The sequence below is a fragment of the Mesoplodon densirostris genome, chromosome 17 (assembly GCF_025265405.1).
Source record: "Mesoplodon densirostris isolate mMesDen1 chromosome 17, mMesDen1 primary haplotype, whole genome shotgun sequence".
NCBI lineage: Eukaryota > Metazoa > Chordata > Mammalia > Artiodactyla > Ziphiidae > Mesoplodon > Mesoplodon densirostris.
Genome location: NC_082677.1, coordinates 35,738,684 through 35,760,643, shown reverse-complemented (window position 1 = coordinate 35,760,643; position 21,960 = coordinate 35,738,684).

Genomic DNA, 21,960 nt, shown 5'->3' with positions numbered 1-21,960 from the left:
TGGTAATTCTATTTTTATTTTTTTGTAATTTGCTTAAAGTTTCATTCCACTGAAGAAGCAAAATCATTTAAATCACTCATTATTACCATGAATATACTTTTTTACTGAGATGTGTATCTCATTTTTATGGAGAAAAAAAGATTTATCTAAAATAATATTCTCTGAGATACAAAGACCTTTATGATGTGAAAAGTTTATATGAGTTTACTAATTTTAGAAGAAAATAGCACATAATTATATAAAAAACTTCCTTGAATACAGTGGATATGAAGTCTCTTTTCTTATAATTTATATTGTTTTGTTATTTATTCAACACTTTAGGGAAATTTATAAATGGGAAACTTTTATTTTTTTTAAAGAGAGTATTTTTATTTTATTTTTTTATTATTAGTTTCTGCTTTATAGCAAAGTGAATCAGTTATACATATACATCTGTTCTAAATGGGAAACTTTTGATGAAATTGAATTTTCATAATGTGAACTTCCAATTAATTGTTGCTTGACAAATATTCATATATTTTATTAAATGTGACTGTAGTGAAATATGTCAGCCAAACACATCTGTTGATGATATGTGTGAGATATGTTCAGTAATTTTTTGTGAAAAGTACCTCCTCATTCAATTTATGCTGTCACTACTCTGTCATTCTTCTGAAGAATTCATTGACATTCCATACAATAACAAGGTTAATTTTTTTAGAAACCCTAAGGTTATTTACTATAAGGTATTAAACAATGTAAAATGAAGACTTCTATGAATCATTTCTAATCATCTCAATAAGCTTATTCTTATCTCCATATATTTTTGTTCTTCTTCTGGATAGGGCTGAAAGGGAATATCTCATAGGAGTCACTAGGTTCAGAGTGTCCCAATTTGAAATGATGATAATGTGTCTGTATAAAATAATTCTAGGATAGTTTTGAAGAGAGGTAGACCATAACTTTTTGAGGTAAGACTAAAATGTAAAATAGGTATAGGAGAGAAAGTACTTCATTTGTTCTAAATCCAATTGTAGCCTTGGGTGAGAAAATTAATTTAAAATATCTTTCACACAATTATAACACACTGAGTTCATGGAAGGGGTAGGAGTTAAGGGTCAATTTAGAAGAGGAGCACAAGTCCTTTAAGCAAGCTAAATTATTTTTATTAGATTCGGAAGTCAATGGGAATTAGTAAAACAGAGAAGAATAATATGAATAAATTGGCATTTGGAAAGATAAATCTTACAGCAATGTATAAAAATGTGTCTTGTGAGGGCAATAATAGAGGCTGAGATACCAGGTAAAAATCTCTCATGTTAATTCCAGCAAGAATGTACAGTCACCTAATATAATGAATGAATGAGTGATGGTATGATAAACTGAGATGGTGGACATAGTAGAAGCAGATATGCAGCAAGTAAATGACAAATTACGTTTCGAACATATTGTATTTGTAATATCTGTGGTACATTCAAATGAATGGTGCCACACCTGAGTTTTAAGCTTATAAAGGAGTCTGTGCTGGGGATAGTAGTTTAAAATTCTATCAGTCTAATATATTGTTTATGACAAATTTAATATCTTTAAAATGTAAATTATTCATACAAATTGAAAAGAAAAAGGAATTAAGAGACAATTAGGAAAAACCACAAAAACTCTACAGAAAATTCATGGAAGAAATACAAGTTGCCAATAAATAATAATATAGGCAAATGTTTTTATAGTACTTATCATATGCCAGGTCCTTTTTTGTTAACAGCTTTATTGAGACCCATTTTTAGGCCATTTTTCTCTAACCTCCCCAAATTATATAAAGGCCAGGCCAGTAGAGTTTGTTTTTTCCCTTTTCAGCACATCTATTTTAAAAAATTTCCAATTTTTAAGGATACATTCCAGAGGTGTTTCTTCTGACTTAGAAGAGGATCCTTCCATGTTGAGTAACGTGCAACCAAGAAAGAACAGAGACATTTTACCAAGAGCCTTTTGTCAGAACGGGGTCAGAGTGTCCTCTGAATTCCCTTCTTACCTAGTGGGATTTTGAGCATCCTCTACTCTCCCGTTGCCTAACCAGATGTTTCTGGTTGACCTAGTCCCTCATGCAAGGAGTCCCCAATAGGGGAGGTTTGAACTAGTGCCAGGGCTCTTCTTGAGGGGGACCTGTTGTCTATAAATCTTATGCCCTATAAGAAATTTCCCTATGTTGGAATGTATTCCTTGAGATTGAGCAACTGTAAAACTTAGGATGTAGGCTGCTTGGAAGTGGCCAGCCCAATAGGTAGTCTGTAATAGTGTGTGGGCTGCCAAGGCCTGGAGTGAAGGGGGTCATAGAGGTGCAAAAAGGAACTCCTAGAGGAATTGGATTTGGGCAAAATGGAAAATGCCACAGGGGTCAGGACCTGAGGAACTTGAGGTGGGAATATTTCCACAGGGGATTTTTTGGACATAGAGTAAGGTGAGAGACTAGACTAGCCTAGATAGACTAGACTATCTGTTTGGCAGCTATGATAAAATTTGGGAGAGCCTGATGATTTCATCTGACACAGTCATCAGGGCAATCATGGGCAATGTTTCCCCATGTTTGGTAATTTAACATTCCAAATGAACGTAATTAGTTTAGGATCTCTTTTGAGGATGCTCCAGGGGCCCCTTCAAGCATCCCAAAGTTAACTGGAAGTCAAAAGAACTTTAATTAGAATTTGATATTTGGGAAGTCCATCAAAATTTTTCCAAAAGTTTTAAGACACCTGGTAAGATGGGATCATAGGTTGCTGTGAGACAATACTTATTCATTTGATCTAAGGTGAAAAAAAGATTTCAAAAATAAATACAGATCACTTAAAGTCACAGGAACTCACACAATATGTTATCAAAAGCAACATTCCAGGAAAATTTTGTTCTCTTATGAGAGAGAAAGCAAATCCAGTCTTGCATCACCCTACTCTTAATAAAATCCTTTTACCTAACTAAATTTAATCCAACCTTAGAAAATCCTGACCACGTACAAAATTCTTTTCTCAATGTTCCTCTTCTGTGAACCTTTTGCAACTTTCTGTATTCGTATTATTTCATCCCTTATTTTTCCATTCAGAAACAACCAGCTTTAGGACAAAATCAACCTTTTTCCTTTAACAAAATGTATTTCCATTCCTCATGCCTTGTTTTCTGAAAACACACATCCCACTTTCCTTAGGCAACCATGAACTGTCTTTTTCATTAGCATTCTATATATCAGTAGAGAACATCTCAATGTGGCACCAAACATCTTTAGTTTCTCTCTCATAAGAAGACAAAAGTAAGTAAATTTAGACCTGTTTAGCAATTAATGTTCCAATATTCTATATTATTTGAAATGTCCTGGATATTCAATGAATTCCTATCATTTAACCTAATTTAGTTTCAAGTTACCAAAATTTGGAGGGACTATTTTAGATGGACACTTCCAAAATATAATTATTCCTATAGAGTTACCAAAAAGCTCATGTCTCAGTTATATTTACTTAAAAAATTAATCATATCAGGTTATTTTCCCTGTGGACAAATTTCATAAGAGAAGCAATATGCACTTATTGACTTTCAGTAACCCTAGGTACAATAAAAGTTTTATACTTAATGTTGATGGCTCTAAAGATAGGTCTGTATTACTTAAACCCACAAGCCTAAGCTACCTCAAATATCAGATATTAATTCAATATTGAATACTTCCCAGATCACATGAACCTGAAAAGTATACTGGCAAGTTTTCTTTTATATTTCTGAGAATGTCTATAAGTGCTCAATTTCCTTTAAGCCAATTAAATACAGCTTATTTACAGGTTAGTTTTTACATAAAGACAGACAGGACCAGAGATCTCATAGTTTTCCCACTTGATTTTAAAATGGCCATTTTCCCCCTCCCCCATCTGGGGTACTACAGATTGATCAGGTAGTTTCCAAGAGCCCAGGAGGAGGGAAATGCAAGTTCCTCAAGCTCAGGCAGAAAAGTTATGTTGCAAAGTCAGAGGAGAGAGATGCCAGCTCCTTTCCTTTTTATTTTATTTTATTTTTTTCCTGTTTAAAATCTCACTAAGTAACCCAAAGATGGAGTCTCAGGCAATGTGGACTGTGTTTGTATTTCTAGGCTTAAGTGCTCTACCATGCCCACAATGTTGGCAGAGACTTGCAGGAGCAGTTGGACAGATAAAACTACATAAAACAATGATGCCAATGGAAAAAACTTAAAAGGCACAAAAAAAGAAGTGTTCAAGTTAAAGGAGATGGGAGTGCAGGTGTAAGGATCAAGGGAGAGGTAAAGGCAGGAGGGACAGAAAAGAATGAAAAAGAGAAAGAGACAGAAAGAAAATAAAGGTAACAATACTGGGACTATAGAACTTCTAGCCACTACACTATATGAGATTTAAACCTGTGTCACTCTCATAAATCTCCCATCATGGTGTGAGGAGAGCCTCTGCCACCTCTTCTTGTCACCCATCAAAGTGAGCCATTGCCGGTCAGAGGGGGCATGGCCTCACAAGCTGAGAAGAGTGATGCTGTAGTTGCCTGACATCCACTCTCTTGGAAGGATAAGACAGAGAAGTAGGAGAGGACAAAGAAAAGAGAAGTAGGGAGATATTAGGAGAGGGAAAAGGACAAAAGGGTGGGGAAAGCATTGCCTCAATGAAGGCACTGAGACCCCCAGGGACCAAGAAGGCAGACTTATCAAGTGCAGTGATGTTGAAACAAGAGGTTCAGGTAGCCACTTTTCACCCATGGGGAAGCTGCACTTGGTGGCCCTGGAGGTGCTCAGATCCTCTCCCTGGAAGGGGATAACTGCCCCACATTGGGTGCCACTAAGTCTGATATAGACCAGGGTTCCTTGACCTTGCCCAATAAATAGAAATAAGAGGTCAATCTAAAAATTCAGGCAAGACTTTACTGGGACCCTGTACCTGCAGGAGGGAGTGAAAACATGTAACAGTTTCCCTTACTTGCTCCCCAAGGCGGGGACAAGCTGGTTCCTTATATGAGGTCAGGGTAGAGGTGTGTCCAGGGGTCAGGCTGGAGGGGTAGCTTAGGCATTTTGCCCACACCTTTAGTGCTGTTGAATGCAGGAGGCATGCGCAGTACCCTGCCTTTTCTCCTGACACCCTGCTTTTGCTCCCAGCTCTTCAGAAGTGGCAGCTGGGTTTTTTTCTGTGTGTGTCCTTTTGTAACTTTTTGTCCACAATTTGCCCCAACTGTGCATGTAAGCAGTTATTTTTAGTCTCTTATAGTGTCTTTGTATTTTGTTGCTTGAGGAGACATTTGTCCAGGTGCAAACACTGCAGCACTGCAGCAAAGGGTCCCAGATCCAAGCCTGTCTCAGAATGAGGAAGTAGTCAACAATGTTATATGCTATACAACACTCAATTTGGATAAGAATGCAAAATGCAAAATGAGATTAACATAACAGAAGTCCTTGGTAACTTTATTCGGAATAAATTTACTGGAGAGTTACAGGAAGAAACAAAAAATAGTAAATTCTATGTAGAGGAAGCTGAGTTCTCATAGGGTGACTATATAATTTATACTTCTGAGAGTAAAATTAGCACTGAATTATTATCATATGAATACATTATTAGATGAGGACCACAGGGATAAATCAGAACTTTCTCAAGCAAGCTGAGATTTATGACCTTCTCCAAAACAAATTATTTGAATAATATATAGCATTAGAAAATCTATCCCTTCACTACATATTTTATATAGTATTGATAGACACTAACATTTATTTAACACTTAATCACAGACATTCTTCTTATCACTTAACATATGACTCATCCTATCTTCATAATATCCCAAGAACAGGTAGTGTTGTTATGACATTCTTAACTAAATCACTGTGCTGTACACCTGAAACTAACATGATATTGTAAATCAACTATACTTCAATTTAAAAATTTTTTAAAGAAATTTATAAAAAAGAAAGAATAAGGTTAAGTAAATTGCTTAAAATTACACAGCTATAAGAAAGGGTCAGAACCTGAACCTCTGATCTCTAGTTATTAATGTACTATGTTTGGGTGAAATTTGTTATTCTAATACTGTACTCCAAAATTATAGTATGGTTGGTGTGTGTGTGTGTGTGTGTGTGTGAGTGACTTGCCTTTCCTTACACATTATAAATAATATAGATTAACCATGAGAGCTAACATCAAATAAGAAATTTTAATGTCCAATGAATGACATAATGTGGTAGAAATAATGAAAGTGGAGAAAAGGAAGCTGTTTAGACATGAATCTTATACATTTTAATAAAATATTTCTCAAAAACTTAAATAAATATATGCCCATTGAATCATCTTATGTGATATCTATGCCATAGAATAGTAGTATCAATCGTGTAGATGAGATAATTTTGATATGAAAAATAAAGAATAAGTCCTTAGAAAGACCTACTGGATCAAATTTTTTTGTTTAGGTTTTTGTCATTAAGTGGTGACATCCATTATTGATCCTATACTTACTGTCTTGAATTTTCTCAGACTCAGTAATAGATAACAGATAAAGAAACTGTGGAAATTCAGGCCAATAAATCACTAGGGTAACACTGTGTACACAGTCAATTGTGTTTAAGTATTAGATATAAGCTTCTAAGACATTTGATTAGATCTGAGACATATATAAAAAAGAAGAATGGAAAAAAAATAACGCATGCATAGTTGTGAAATATAGTTTTATTTTAAAGAGTGGCTTCTCCAAAGTAAGGGAAAAACTGAAAATTACACATAAACGAAAGAAAGTTGTATAGCAAATGCTAATATAATATCAATATACTTTAAAAATATTAATTAAAATAAGCAGGAATGTAATTGTGATAGTGAAAACCCAATTAACCCAGTTAACCTGCTTATTTAGTTTATAAGTTGTTAGCATACCTTGCATACAATTCCAGTATCATGGAACTATTTGGTGAATTCAAATGAGTTTAAGACAAATTAAACAGTAAAACATGCAGTTCTGAAGATAAACATAAAGCAATATTAGATAAAAGGAAACTAAATTCCAAGGTTAATATCCAGTGCTAAAAATATATTTACCACATCCCTCAGATATGGGATTTTAAAATTCATATAAAAAAAGCACTTGTTTTACATTAATAACGGAAAATGTTCACATACTATAGCTTATAGGTCTGAGAGTATGCACTACACCATCCCTAATATACTTCTTTTGCAAACCAAAGGCAATACAATTATATAAAAAGTACTGCAGAACTCTCTGGCAGCATGAGTTGTACAAAGAGGCAGTGAGATGTAGAGCAGAGCTTTAGGTTTCTTTTCTTTTCAAAGAAAAGTGAGTATCCCTTTATTCTGAGAGAAACTAAGACACAAATTTAGTGATAATTGAAATCATTCTCTGAGGATGTAGATGGGGCAGATATTAATATTTTTCAAATATAGTGACAGTGATTGTAATTTCTACTTAAATTCAGTATTGAATCCATTTCAGGTTTTCTTATGACTTCAGCTGCACCTCATGGCATTAATGACTACCTGCTGAAGTCAAGGACAATATGAAACTGAATAAAAATTGACAAGTTATTCTACTCGGAAGCCATTTAATATTTTCTAAGGAGAAATGATATACACATAATATGATATTGAAAGCTGAATAATGCTCACAATTTAACAAAAATTTTGACTTGTGAGACATCATATAACTGTTAAAAGATCATCTCTCCCTGTTATTATTTGTAATTCACCATTACTCATTTATTTGTTCAAAACATATAAGACATACTGAATTTCCTCTTGCTTACCAGTCTTGCAAGTGTTTGTATTTAAAATTACAACTGATTTTTTTACCAAAATTAGATGCAAGTGAATGTATTTTATAAGGAAAAGCATTTTCTATTTTTTTCTATTTTTTATTAGTTTCTGCTTTATAACAAAGTGAATCAGTCATACATATACATCCCTTCCCTCATGCATCTCCCTCCCTCCCACCCTCCCCATCCCACCCCTCCAGGTGGTCACAAAGCACCGAGCTGATCTCCCTGTGCTATGCGGCTGCTTCCCACTATCTATCTACCTCACGTTTGGTAGTGTATACATGTCCATGCCTCTCTTTCACTTTGTCACAGCTTACACTTCCCCCTCCCCATATCCTCAAGTCCATTCTCAAGTAGGTCTGTGTCTTTATTCCCGTTTTACCCCTAGGTTCTTCATGACATTTTTTTTTAAATTCCATATATATGTGTTAGCATACGGTATTTATCTTTCTCTTTCTGACTTACTTCACTCTGTATGACAGACTCTAGGTCTATCCACCTCATTACAAATAGCTCAGTTTCGTTTCTTTTTATGGCTGAGTAATATTCCATTGTATATAAGTGACACATCTTCTTTATCCATTCATCCGATGATGGACACTTAGGTTGTTTCCAGCTCCGGGTTATTGTGAATAGAGCTGCAATGAACATTTTGGTACATGTCTCTTTTTGAATTGTGGTTTTCTCAGGGTATATGCCTAGTAGTGGGATTTCTGGGTCATATGGTAGTTCTATTTTTAGTTTTTTAAGGGACCTCCATACTGTTCTCCATAGTGGCTGTACCAATTCACATTCCCACCAGCAGTGCAAGAGTGTTCCCTTTTCTCCACACCCTCTCCAGCATTTATTGTTTCTAGATTTCTTGATGATGGCCATTCTGACTGGTGTGAGATGATATCTCATTGTAGTTTTGATTTCTCTAATGATTAATGATGTTGAGCATTCTTTCATGTGTTTGTTGGCAGTCTGTATATCTTCTTTGGAGAAATGCCTATCTAAGTCTTCTGCCCATTTTTGGATTGGGTTGTTTGTTTTTTTTTGCTATTGAGCTGCATGAGCTGTTTATAAATTTTGGAGATTAATCCTTTGTCAGTTGCTTCATTTGCAAATATTTTCTCCCATTCTGAGGGTTGTCTTTTGGTCTTGTTTATGGTTTCCTTTGCTGTGCAAAAGTTTTGAAGTTTCATTAGGTCCCATTTGTTTATCTTTGTTTTTATTTCCATTTCTCTAGGAAGTGGGTCCAAAAGGATCTTGCTGTGGTTTATGTCATAGAGTGTTCTGCCTATGTTTTCCTCTAAGAGTTTGATAGTTTCTGGCCTTACATTTAGGTCTTTAATCCATTTTGAGCTTATTTTTGTGTATGGTGTTATGGAATGATCTAATCTCATACTTTTACATGTCCCTGTCCAGTTTTCCCAGCACTACTTATTGAAGAGGCTGTCCTTTCTCCACTGCACATTCCTGCCTCTTTTATCAAAGATAAATTGACCATATGTGCGTGGGTTTATCTCTGGGCTTTCTATCCTGTTCCATTGATCTATCTTTCTGTTTTTGTGCCAGTACCACACTGTCTTGTTTACTGTAGCTTTATAGTATAGTCTGAAGTCAGGGAGCCTGATTCCTCCAGCTCCGTTTTTCGTTCTCAAGATTCCTTTGGCTATTTGGGGTCTTTTGTTTTTCCAAACAAATTTTGAAATTTTTTGTTCTAGTTCTGTGGAAAATGCCAGTGGTAGTTTGATAGGGATTGCATTGAATCTGTAGATTGCTTTGGGTAGTAGATTCATTTTCACAATATTGATTCTTCCAATCCAGGAGCATGGTATATCTCTCCATCTATTTGTATCAACTTTAATTTCTTTCATCAGTGTCTTATAATTAGGAAAAGCATTTTATAATGTTTTTCTTTCCTTTAAATTCCTGTCAGCATCATGTAAACTCAACATAGTATGGAAAATTATTGTAAAAGTAAGTTCAGATAAAATACAAATTTTAAGGACTTTTCTTCCTAAACGGAGACAATTTTAAGGAAGCTGAATTGATTCTTAAAAACACATTTGCGTTAATATTAATGATAATATAATGTTTAAAACAAGAGTAAAATTTCTCTAAGTACATTTCTTTTTACTTAGAAATGTTAAGTATTCTATGCTCTCAGCAGCTTCTAAAAGCTTATGACTCTATAAATGCAAGCATTATCAAGAGAGGACTTTATGGCATTCTTTTACTCAAGCATCTAAATAGTAAAAGTAGTTAATATTGTGGTAGTTAGTATTTTAAATTTATCCCATTTTATTCCTATGAATTAATATTATTGTATTTATTGCTGGTATGTTAGCAGAATAAATAATATTTCCCTGTTACCTTGTAATTTATAAAGTGCTGACATTTCTGTTAAAATAAAAATGAGACTCCTTGGTTTACAAAGCGTAACTTGAGTATAGGCCTCTCTGCACTGAAAATGTTCACTAAGACCACCGATAATTCATAAGGATTTAGTTACTTCTGTCTTCAGATAGTATTCATTTTCCTACAATATTAAACTTGATTAACCTATTAGATAGTAAAAACAATTTATTTGAAAGTAAATATTCTTCTTGCATACAAGGCTCTTTTTAACACCTGTTATCGTTATTTTCCTCTGTAGATAAATTGTATAGCGGTAAACTCCCAGAAAAAATAAATCAGTAAATATTTCAGAAAATAATGTGGCATATAATCTAACCCCTCTCTTTGTAACATAAACAATTTGTTACATGTATTCTTCTCTGCACATAAGGATCAAATGCAATATCTAAGCCAGAGGACTTATTTAAGATTCCTCTAATATTCGAACAATTTCTGACTACATTATGGCCTAATATAACAATGTAAAATATATTTACAAGGCAAAGTGGCAAAAAATTTCCTCTTATACTAAGAAGATGTTAATGTGGTTCTTTTAGAAACCAAAATAAGCAAGTTAAACATAACTATAAATATCAATTAAAAATAATACATGAATCGTTTCCCCCATTACAGTTTTTATTTTATTAGTCATCTAAAGTTTTACTATCAAATCAGTAAACCTTAAAGATTTAGAAGGAGAAGGAAGAGCAGAAGCACGATGGAGAAGGAGTAGACACTGTCACTTCCGTTGTTGTTATAGTTAATGCACCAGAAAATAGTTGAAAATTGAGTTCTAATGGGACTAATACCTATTTTTACTTTTGGAATTAAAAGTACTGACTTGAAAATCCAAACTTTACATGAAACAAAATTTCAAAACGTAGGCAATAGGAACAAAGAGGATAAAATTAAATATCGTCAGGCTACTATCAGACACTGATTTAATTCTGTGTGTTTTAAAGATTGATGATGAATTTTTATTAAAATTTTCTTTTAAATTATTATATAAATGATGTTGAAGAAAATATTTGCTCATTTATTCAAACATTATTCATTTAAAATGACATATTTGAAAGAACTTTAGAGACAAGATGTCACACTGTCTATGTTACCTCCAAATATTTTTGTAAAAATAGAAAATCAGGAAATGCCAACCTCAACAACATATACAAACAATAGTCTACAAATCACAGACATGAGACATTAATATTAAAAACTTTATGAAGTAAAATAGTCTACAATTGAACTTTTCAAAATTCCAAGACAGAATGATATTTTATTATATAAGTGATAGCAAAAGCAAATGAGAATAATAAATATTATGTAATATTTAAGGTATACCTCATGCTTCATGTGAGTCTACCTCAAAAGGTGCAGCCCAATGCAAGGGCAATGGTTTTTAAGATCATTGGATGGGAGGATAAGAAATGCTTTTGTATATGTCACATTATTTAAAAGAAGAAGAATACCATACATGTACTTTAACAGATGAAAATATTAATTAACTCGAAATGTGTTTTTTAGAGGATCAGAAATAGTTTTTAAGTCCTTAATTCTGCCTAGATAATCTAAACTCTGACCATCTAATTGTTTCTTTTAAAAATATTTCCAGATTCCATGATCAATAGACACTATTTTGCTTAATATTGGGCCCAGGTAAGTATAAAAGACATTGAGAATCTAAGGTAAGATCTACTGTATTCTTATATTCTTAATCTTTGATCTACTGAGACAGAGAAAGAGAGGGAGAGAGAGAATGTGTGTGTGTAAAGGCACTTATTCTATGGGGGCAGAAGACCAGTAGGTATTATTTCAGACCAATAGTAAAAAAAAATGTTTTTGTGAATGTCAGTACTTTAATAAGATTTCTCTAATAGATGAAGGAACTCCCTAATGCCATAATAACTTCATAAATTGTACTCTGGAACAAAGAGCTATACAGACCTTAAGAGATTTCCTATGTAACTGGCAATTAAAACTATGGGTTTAAAATATTTAAAAAATGATAATATAATTACAATGTGTATTTGGTAAAATATCTCTAATTTTAAAATGTATAACCCACAAGGTTCTCAGAAGTCTGACAACGTTCAGTAATATATAAAGATTTTTAATAACATGCCATGTAGACAGTCATACACAGCCATTCTCATCAATATTTACTTACCTTTTTCTATCCACCAGGATAATGGTTGCCTATACAAAAATCGGGACTGATTTCTTATAATTTAATGTGTGGATTCAGAAGTTTGAAGTGGGTAATATATATTCCATAATATTTGTCCTTTATAAAGTATAGTTCTATTCATTTTAACAAATGCATATAGTCATGTAGTGGCTGCCATAATCAAGATATAAAACTTTCCTATTACAGTAAAGAGTTTACCTGAGCTCCTTTGTAGTCAATCCATTTCCCCACCTGGAGCCCTGAAAACACTGATCTAGTGCCTTCTCATCCACTTTTGTTTTGGGGAGATTCCCATATAGATCCCACTGTATATACCTTTTGAACTTGGCTTTTTTTTTTTAATTAATTAATTAATTTAAACATCTTTATTGGAGTATAATTGCTTTACAATGGAGTGTTAGTTTCTGCTTTATAACATAGTGAATCAGCTATACATTTGCATACATCTCCATATCTCCTCCCTCTTGCATCTCCCTCTCACCCTCCCTATCTTATCTTTCTAGGTGGTCACAAAGCACAGAGCTGATCTCCCTGTGCTATGCGACTGCTTCCCATTAGCTATCTATTTTACATTTGGTAGTATATGTAAGTCCATGACACTTTCTCACTTCATCCCAGCTTACCCTTCACCCTCCCCATGTCCTCAAGTCCATTCTCTACTTCTGTGTCTTTATACCTGTCCTGCCCCTAGGTTCTTCAGAACCTTTTTTTTTTTTTTAAGATTCTGTATATATGTGTTAGCATATGGTATTTGTTTTTCTCTTTCTGACTTACTTCACTCTGTATGACAGACTCTATGTCCACCCACCTCACCAGAAATAACTCAATTTCGTTTCTTTTTATGGCTGAGTAATATTCCACTGTATATATGTGCCACATCTTCTTTATCCATTCATCTGTCGATGGACACTTAGGTTGCTTCCATGTCCTGGCTATTGTAAATAGAGCTGAAATGAACATTGTGGTACATGACACTTTTTGAATTATGGTTTTCTCAGAGTATATGCCCAGTACTGGGATTGCTGGGTCATATGGTATTTCTATGTTTAGTTTTTCAAGGAAGCTCCATACTTGTAGTTGGCTTTTTTCACTCAGAATATGGCATTTGAGACTTCTTGTATAGGCAGTTAATTACTTTTTATTGCTACCTATTATTTCCTTATATAAATATTCCTCCTTTTCTTTATCAATAACCAGTTGAAGAATATTTGGGTTGTTCCCATTGTTTGCTGATTATTTAAAAAGTAGAAAATCTCTCTCTCTATCTATCTATATTTATGGGAAGTTAAGCTTTATTTCTCTTGAGTAAACACCTATGAGTTGGATTAGTGGGTCATGTAGTAAGTATATATTCAAAATTTAAAAAAAAAAAACCTGCCAAACTGTTTTTTAAGTAGTGTATGATAGATAGTTCCAGCTGTTCTGAATCCTCACTAGCACGTTGTTTGTTAGGCTTTTATTTTATTTTATTTTTATTCTAATAGTTTATAGTGGAAATTTTTATTTCCCTAGTGGCTACTAATATGATCAATAGTCATCATATTTTCAAGGATGAGTAGGAACTTTCTTAGTTGATACTCCCAGAAAAAATAGGATTCTATTAAAGAAAGGAGGGTAAGTTAGATGATGGTTTGGCCATTAACTACGTATGTCACAAACACTAAGAACATCCTGTTACTATTTTACTTCTAATTTCCAAAGCTAGATATACTAATATATATATATAAACATTTCTTGGACTTTCTCAGCTATCACCCTGGTCTAACCCAGTATGATATCTTGCCTGGCTTATTAAAATAACATCCTAAAAATATTCTTCTCTAACACACTTGTGTCCTGCCATAGTATGCATTTCTATAACTTGCATGAGTCTTTTGAATCTTAAATCAGGGATGATTATTGCTTAAAACCTCCAATATCTTCCTTCAGAAGAAAATTATTACCTCATTCAGAGAGAAAATAAAATCTTTAGGATGGCACAGAGGTCTGCAGCTGAACACAATTTGTAAAACCTTCAGCATTCAAGAGAAGTTATTGTGAATGCAGTGTATATGATAGATTAGAAAAAAGGTCCTTAAACAAGAAAACACAGTTGAAAATTAAATGGAGTAATTACAAGCATAAGGGAATAGAATATATTTTAGAAAGATGCCAGCTGGATTCAAGAGTAAGGAGATATATTGTGAAACAAGTGTTGTTGACAGATTCTACATAAACTATAGAGAAATTTATAAATAAATCCTAATTATTACTGATTAATATAGCCAGTTATTTTATAAACAATTGTTTTGCACCTGCTATGCCTCTAGCAATATATTAGGCTCTGAAACTAAAATGATAAATAAGCCAAAGTGCCTGCCCTATATTAGCTTGTGGTCCAGGAAAGTCATACAAATAGTGTTAAATAGACATTGATATATGGTAAAATATTGGACTATAAATGCACATCTAACACAGCACAGGGATTCAAGAAATGCCCAGCAGAGGAGATAACAGCCAAGCTGTAACTGGAGTAACATTAAGTCTGATAAAATGGAATGAAATTAAAGGCATTTTGAGAATTCATAGCAATATGTACAAAAGCATGGAGACAATGCCAAGTATGTGACTCAGGTTAAGCCAAGAGAATTAGGGGAATTAACAGAATTAGGGGAATTATCTAAAAAATTATATGTAGTTACTTTTGAAATTGTAAAAATGTCAAGACATCTACTCTTCTAAAGAAATTTTACATGGAGAAAAATAAATGGAGAAGTCAGAGTAATGATGCAAAAATAAATTGAGAACAAAGAAAATTTAAAAATAAGTAAATAATTTTTCGTGAGTGTGTATATATATGCCTATATACACAATTATGGTAACGGGAAGTAAGTAACACTTATCAAATTCACGAATAATGAAAATTATTAATCTAAATTGTCATAGTTTCAAATAAATGCAATTCTAACATCTAAAAATTTTAATTGTCTTGGAGTCAATTTAAAGCAAGATTGACATAGTTTGCAATTTTTTTGCTGAAGACAATATCAGTTTAAAAAAATCTTAGTTACTATGATAGAGAAGTGAAGTTCTTGGATTAGAGATTGAGATTCAAAATTCATTTATTTATACACTGAACATATATAAAGCTATGAAAAAAGCTATACAAACCCATGAAGAAAGAAGATTATAATTGAAACTTTGTTTTGATGATCATATCTCTTCTCTGTAGTCATGAATTTAGAATGTATTATTTAAATCTCTAAGCATCTATAACTTCCCTTTCATTGTATACATATAGACAAATTTTTTCCTAATTAAAATTCCTATTTTCCTAGTGTTGTACACTGAAGACTTCATTGGTTATCTCTCCATACTCTAGTATGACAATGCTGGAACATCATATTCTAGGCTTCAAATGCATAGAAATTTTAATTTAATTGGATACATTTGCTCACAAATGATTTCATTGAAAATAATTACTTCTGACAATTCTTTCACCTTCAATCCTCTGCATCATTTTTGTAGAACAGTTACTTGTGTGCTTTTCTCTTTTGCTCATTACTTTCTATGCTATATGATGCCCCGTCCCTGTAAAGTTCATCTTCATTTCTTCAGTATTGCTTACCAACCAAAAAGTTTTGCATGCAGTAGGCAGTTAATAAAGGTTTATTAATAAGAAATAATTGTTAGAAATCTTCTTAATATCCCATATTATAAAAACAATGTTCTTAAATTATTTAAGAAAAATAGTATTCAAGTAAATATATATATATATATATATATATATATATATATATATATATATATATACTGCTAAAACTCAATTTCCAGATAGAGCTACCACTTTTGTCTACACTCTATTTCTAAACTATGTAGAGTACATCTCAAGTGATTAATGTATTAATTATATATACATATATAATTAATTGAAAATAATACTGAAAAAGAAAAATACATTTTTTAAATGACTGGTTATAATACTCTCAAAATTAATAAATGTTTTTCAGGCAAAAATAAAACTCAACTATCTGCACTTCAGAGTTCATTGCAGCATTATTCATAATAGCCAAAACATGGAAGCAACCTAAATGTTCATTCACAAAAGAATGAGTAAAGAAAATGTTGTGTATACATACAATGAAATTTAATTCAACCACAAAAAAGAAGGAAATCCTGCCATTTGTGACAACTCTGGATGAACCTAGAGGACATTATGCTGAGAGAAATGAGCCAGACATGGAAAGACAAGTACTACATGATACCACTTACATAAAATATCTAAAATGGTCAAACTCATAGAAGCAGAGGGTAGAATAGTGTTTGCCAGGGGCTGGGAGCAGGGGAAGAAGTGAAGTATTAGGCAAAGGGTACAAGGTTTCAGTTGTGCAAGATGAATAATCTCTAGAGGTCTACTGTATAGTATATTGCCTATAGTTAACAGTCCTGTATTATATACTTAAAATTTTTCTAAGGATATAGATCATATGTTGTGTTCTTATTACAGAATTATAATAAGGAACAAATAAACAGAGCAGAAAGAAACATTTGGAGGTAATGAATATCTGTATGGCATAGATTGTGGGGATGGCTTCACAGGTGTACAAATTAAATATATACAGATTTCTGTATGTTAAATAATGTTAATTATACTTTCCTGGCAAAGATTTAGAATCATTTTCTTATTATAATTTTTCAGAAGAGAAAAACAAACAAAAAAAAACAACTATTGCTGGAAATTCCATAATGATATCAATGAATACAATGGTATATTTATTAAAAAGTTTAGACTATGCTACATTTTAGCTTCCTTCAAATGCCATTTTACAAACATATGTATAGTATAATACATATATATATATGTATTGCTGTCCTAGTTTTCCTTTACTGTTTTTCACCTTACTTTGTTACTGATGTAGCACTACAATGAAATTCCTCTATTTATAAAAGGAAACATTTATCTTGGGAAAAGAAAATCCCTGAGTGTGTTAGTGAACCTTATTTTAGAGAGTTCCTGATTTAATTGACGTAATCTGACCTTGCCATTAGTCTAGCTGGAGGCAAGCTATTTCTGTCTGTGTTACTTTTCATTACTGCTTCCCTGTAGGAATTCAGTACCTTCTCCTCCGTATAAATGTGCAACAAAGACAGAGAACATAGTTTAGAGAGTCATTCAATTTGTACCTGCTATTTTCCCATCAATGTTAACACACAATTGTATTCTTCCTAACCTTCATAGTTCAAAGACTGTTGTTTCAACTGAAATTTGGAAAACCTACATTCAGATTATAACTTAAGATATAAAAGAAAATTTATATTCCTTATTTATCTGATGTCCAAGCATCATTACCCATTATAGAAATCATTTGAATTTCCTAGCAGCTTCTTTTGTAGTGTTCTTAAGTTTACTCTGTTCTTCCTAGGTGCAGAGTAAGGGGACAATTAAGTCCTATATCATATAAACAATTAAAAACTATCCTTTGGATGTAACTTTTTTGAAATGATGAAGTGCTAGTACAGAGTCAATTGTCCTTGAATTACTTTCACTGCTAAGTGTTAGACAGTATGATGAATTTCTCACAAGCGGGACATTTGGAATGGTATCTTCAAAGTTGTGTCAGCGCTTATTCATACTTATTATGGCCTAGAAACTGATAGCAAAAATACAATGTTAGTACATGTATTATGATAACAACAATTAAGGACATCACTTTTTTTCTTAAAGATGAAAGCAATAAAATTTGGACTTTTATAACAATGCCATTGCTTTCTTTCTAGCCACCAATGTTAAAAAGTAATTTCCATGTAAATATATGACAGTGATTAAAAATCAAATTATAATATTTTATGCTCAAAAGTGAATTCTTATAGGGCTAAATGTAATTTTATAATTTTTATTATAAGGAATAGAAGACTTCCTTAATATTTTAGAACACAGCCATACTTAATATTTTATATGAAAAAAAACACAGATGTACTTTCTTTGAACTGAAATAGTTCTCATTAGTGTAATGACAGTATATCTAATATCTACATAAAAACATATTTTATTTTGTATCATTTTTCTAAATAATTCCAATTGAGAATATATATACACTAGTATAATTAAATCTTATTGACATTTGAAAAATTCACGTTTTAAACGGAAACCAAGTACTCTTAACAAATCCTGTGCCAGTCATCATGTATTTGTAATACAATCAAATGATTTTTGAGCTGGAAGGAAGAAGACCCAGCTCAAACACACATTACACATATTATAAAAACTATACAACATAAAAATTCACCTTGTTTATTTTTTAAAGAGATAATTGTAGTACTGAGAAACTACATAACTTAATTAGAATCTTGAAGTTAGTAAGTGTTGAAACCAAGTCCAAAGTATGCCCTTTCAGTTACAGTTTACAATTTCTGCCAGGAAACCACTCTTCCTTCCAGAATGTACATATGTCTCTGATAAGTTTTATTTACCTTATGGCTCTAGGTTAACATTGAAGATATCTTCATTGAAACCTACCATTATTAAATCAAACATTTAAAGATTAACATAATAAAACATGCATGTGTTCAACAGATTTTTAAAAGTCTATCAAATTACCATTATTATGAGTGAGGAGATTTCTGTAGACAAATATACCCAAGATAGTTAGCTACACATACACAGAAATACATATATATATACACACACAAACACACGTCTGCAAAATTCACTTATAAATTATTCTCCACTCTGATGAAATACAATTTTTGACAAAATTACATCCCCATAAAAATAACTTAGAAGCACTAACAAAATTTGGAACCATCTGTGTTCACTGTGCACAAAATGAAATTGAAAATTTGAACTGTGAATAAAATAAATAAACAAGCATATCTTTTCTTATGAGTCTATGCACCAAAACTATTTAATATTTAAGGAACACTAAAGGTTAGGTGCTTATAATGATTGTCAGATTAAGTTTTAAATTTGTACTTCATATAAATTAAAGTATTTTTTCATTTTAATTTGTTCATCTGTCTTATTTAAAATAATATTACATGGTTAGCTTAGCATAAATATACTTAGAAGGACAAGCTATGGGCAATCTGATTTTAATAAGGATGTTCTACAGTGGCACAGTGTTTTACCTACTGTGTTAAAATCACCCATCTTAAACTCATTTGTCTCAAACCATCTTTGTTCATTTAACTTTTGCTTGTCTCTTTGCAGCTCATTACCTTATAATTTTAGACCCTGCATCACTATTCCTAAAGCTGTCTCCATCCTTTCCAAGCTGAGGGACTTTAAATAAATCACTGACTTCTTTGAAAAATAAATGTATAAATCAAATTGATATCATTAGGATTAGATATATGTGGTATACAAGACATCTGTAAAATAAGCTCTATCTACATAAAATGTTTTATTAAATAATATTAAATTAATTGAAATTGATGCTAATTAAAACATCATACTAGTTCCATGTATGATCTTTCTATCCTTAAATGTCTATCTAGTGTTTATTCTATCAAATTTTAAAAATTGAAAAATGTATCTGATTTATATCAACTACATTTCAAGAAAAGAAACTAGGCATAAAAGATAGACATGTAGATCTAGACAATAAGGGTATTTTTATTGTTTGCCAATACATTTCCATTTCTTAGGCAAAAGGAAAGTTGCAATATTGTATTAAAATATTTCATTAAATTTAAAGTCACAATTTCTTGACTAGAGATAAAGAAACAGGAAATTATGGGAACTTTTAAGACGGAATTGCTGAGAAGCCATCTGGATAGTTTAAGAAAAATATTTTCTCAATTCCCAATTGGAGAGCAGCATCACAGCTGTCAACCTTATACAACACTTTCCCCTATTTTGACAAGAATAGAATTTGTGAAGAGAAATAGAATTTGTATAACTTTACATATTTTATAGACCTAGGTACTTCTAAACCTTTTTTTTGGCTAATGAAAAAAGATATGTCCAGTCAAACTTCATAAGCAATTAACTGTATTTTGATTTATCTTTAGGGATATTTTACTGAGAAGTATCAAGAATATCTAGTTTACCACTTTGGTACCCATTAAATTTATATTACATGCCTCTTAATTTAGGTCCGTCCTTATAAGTAATTTCCTACACGTCATTTTGCATACTCTCCATGTAACAAACTGTGTAAGTTCTCTAAGATATAGCTGTGTCAATCTATATTCAACTCCAAGAGACATTTTTTTTACTCTTTTTTTTAAAGTATAGTGAATATACAATATTATATAAGTTACAGGTGTACAATATAACAACTCACTTTTTAGATGTTATGTTCCTTTTATAGTTATTATAAAGTATTGACTATATTTTCCATGTTGTACAATATAACCTTGTAGCTTGCTTTATACAAAATAGTTTCAACCTCTTATTCCTTTACCCCTATATTGTCCCATCCCTCTTCCCTCTCCCCACTAGTAACCACTAGTTTGTTCTCTATATATGTGAGTCTGATTCTTTTGTGCTATATTAAATAGTTTGTGGTATTTTGTAGATTACACATATGTGATATCATATGGTATAGGTCTTTTTCTGTCTGACTTAATTCACTTAACATAATACCCTCCAAGTCCATTCATGTTGCTGGAAATGGCAAAATTTTATTCTTTTTTTATGGCTGAGTAGTATTGCATTTTGTATATGTATACCACAGCTTATTTATCCATTCATCTGTTGGTGGATGATTAGGCTGCTTCCAGATCTTAGCAAATGCAAATAATGCTATGAACACTAGGGTGCATGTGTCTTTAAGAATTAGTGTTTTTATTTTTTTAGATATACACCCAGGAGTGGAATTGCTGGGTCATAAGGTAGTTCTATTTTTTTGTTTTTTTGAGAAACTTCCATACTGTTTTCCACAGAGGCTGCACAAATTTATCTTCCTATCAACAGTGTACAAGGGTTCCCTTTTCTCCACATCCTCACCAAGATTTGTTATTTGTATTCTTTTTGATGATAGCCATTCTGACATGTATGTGGTGATATCTCATTGTGATTTTGATTTGCATTTCCCTGATGAAAAGTGATGATAAGCATCTTTTCATGTGTCAGTAGGCCATTAACATTTCGTCTCTGGAAAAATGCTCATTATAAACACAAATGCTCATTTGTGTTTTTGATGTTGAGTTCTTTGAGCTATTTATATGGTGGATATTAACCCTTTATTGGTCATTTCATTTGCAAATATTTTCTTGCATTTAGTAGGTTGCCTTTTCATTTTGTTGATAGTTTTCTATACTTTGAAAAAGCTTTTAAATGTAATGAGGTACCATTTGTTTATTTTTGCTTTTATTTCCTTAGTTTTAGGAGATGGATCCAAAAAAATTATTGCTACAATTTCTGTCAAAGTGTGCTCTGCCTATGTTTTCCTCTAGGAGTTTTACTGGATCCACTCTTATGTTTAAACTTTTAATCAATTTAGAGTTTATTTTTTATATGGTGTTGGAGAATGTTTTAATTTCATTCTTTCACATGTAGCTGTCCAGTGATCCCAGCAGCACGTGTTGAAGAGAATATCTTTTCTCTATTTTATATTCTTGGCTCCTTTGTCATAAATTAATTGATCAAAACTGCATGGATTTATTTCTGGGCTCTCTATTCTGTTCCATT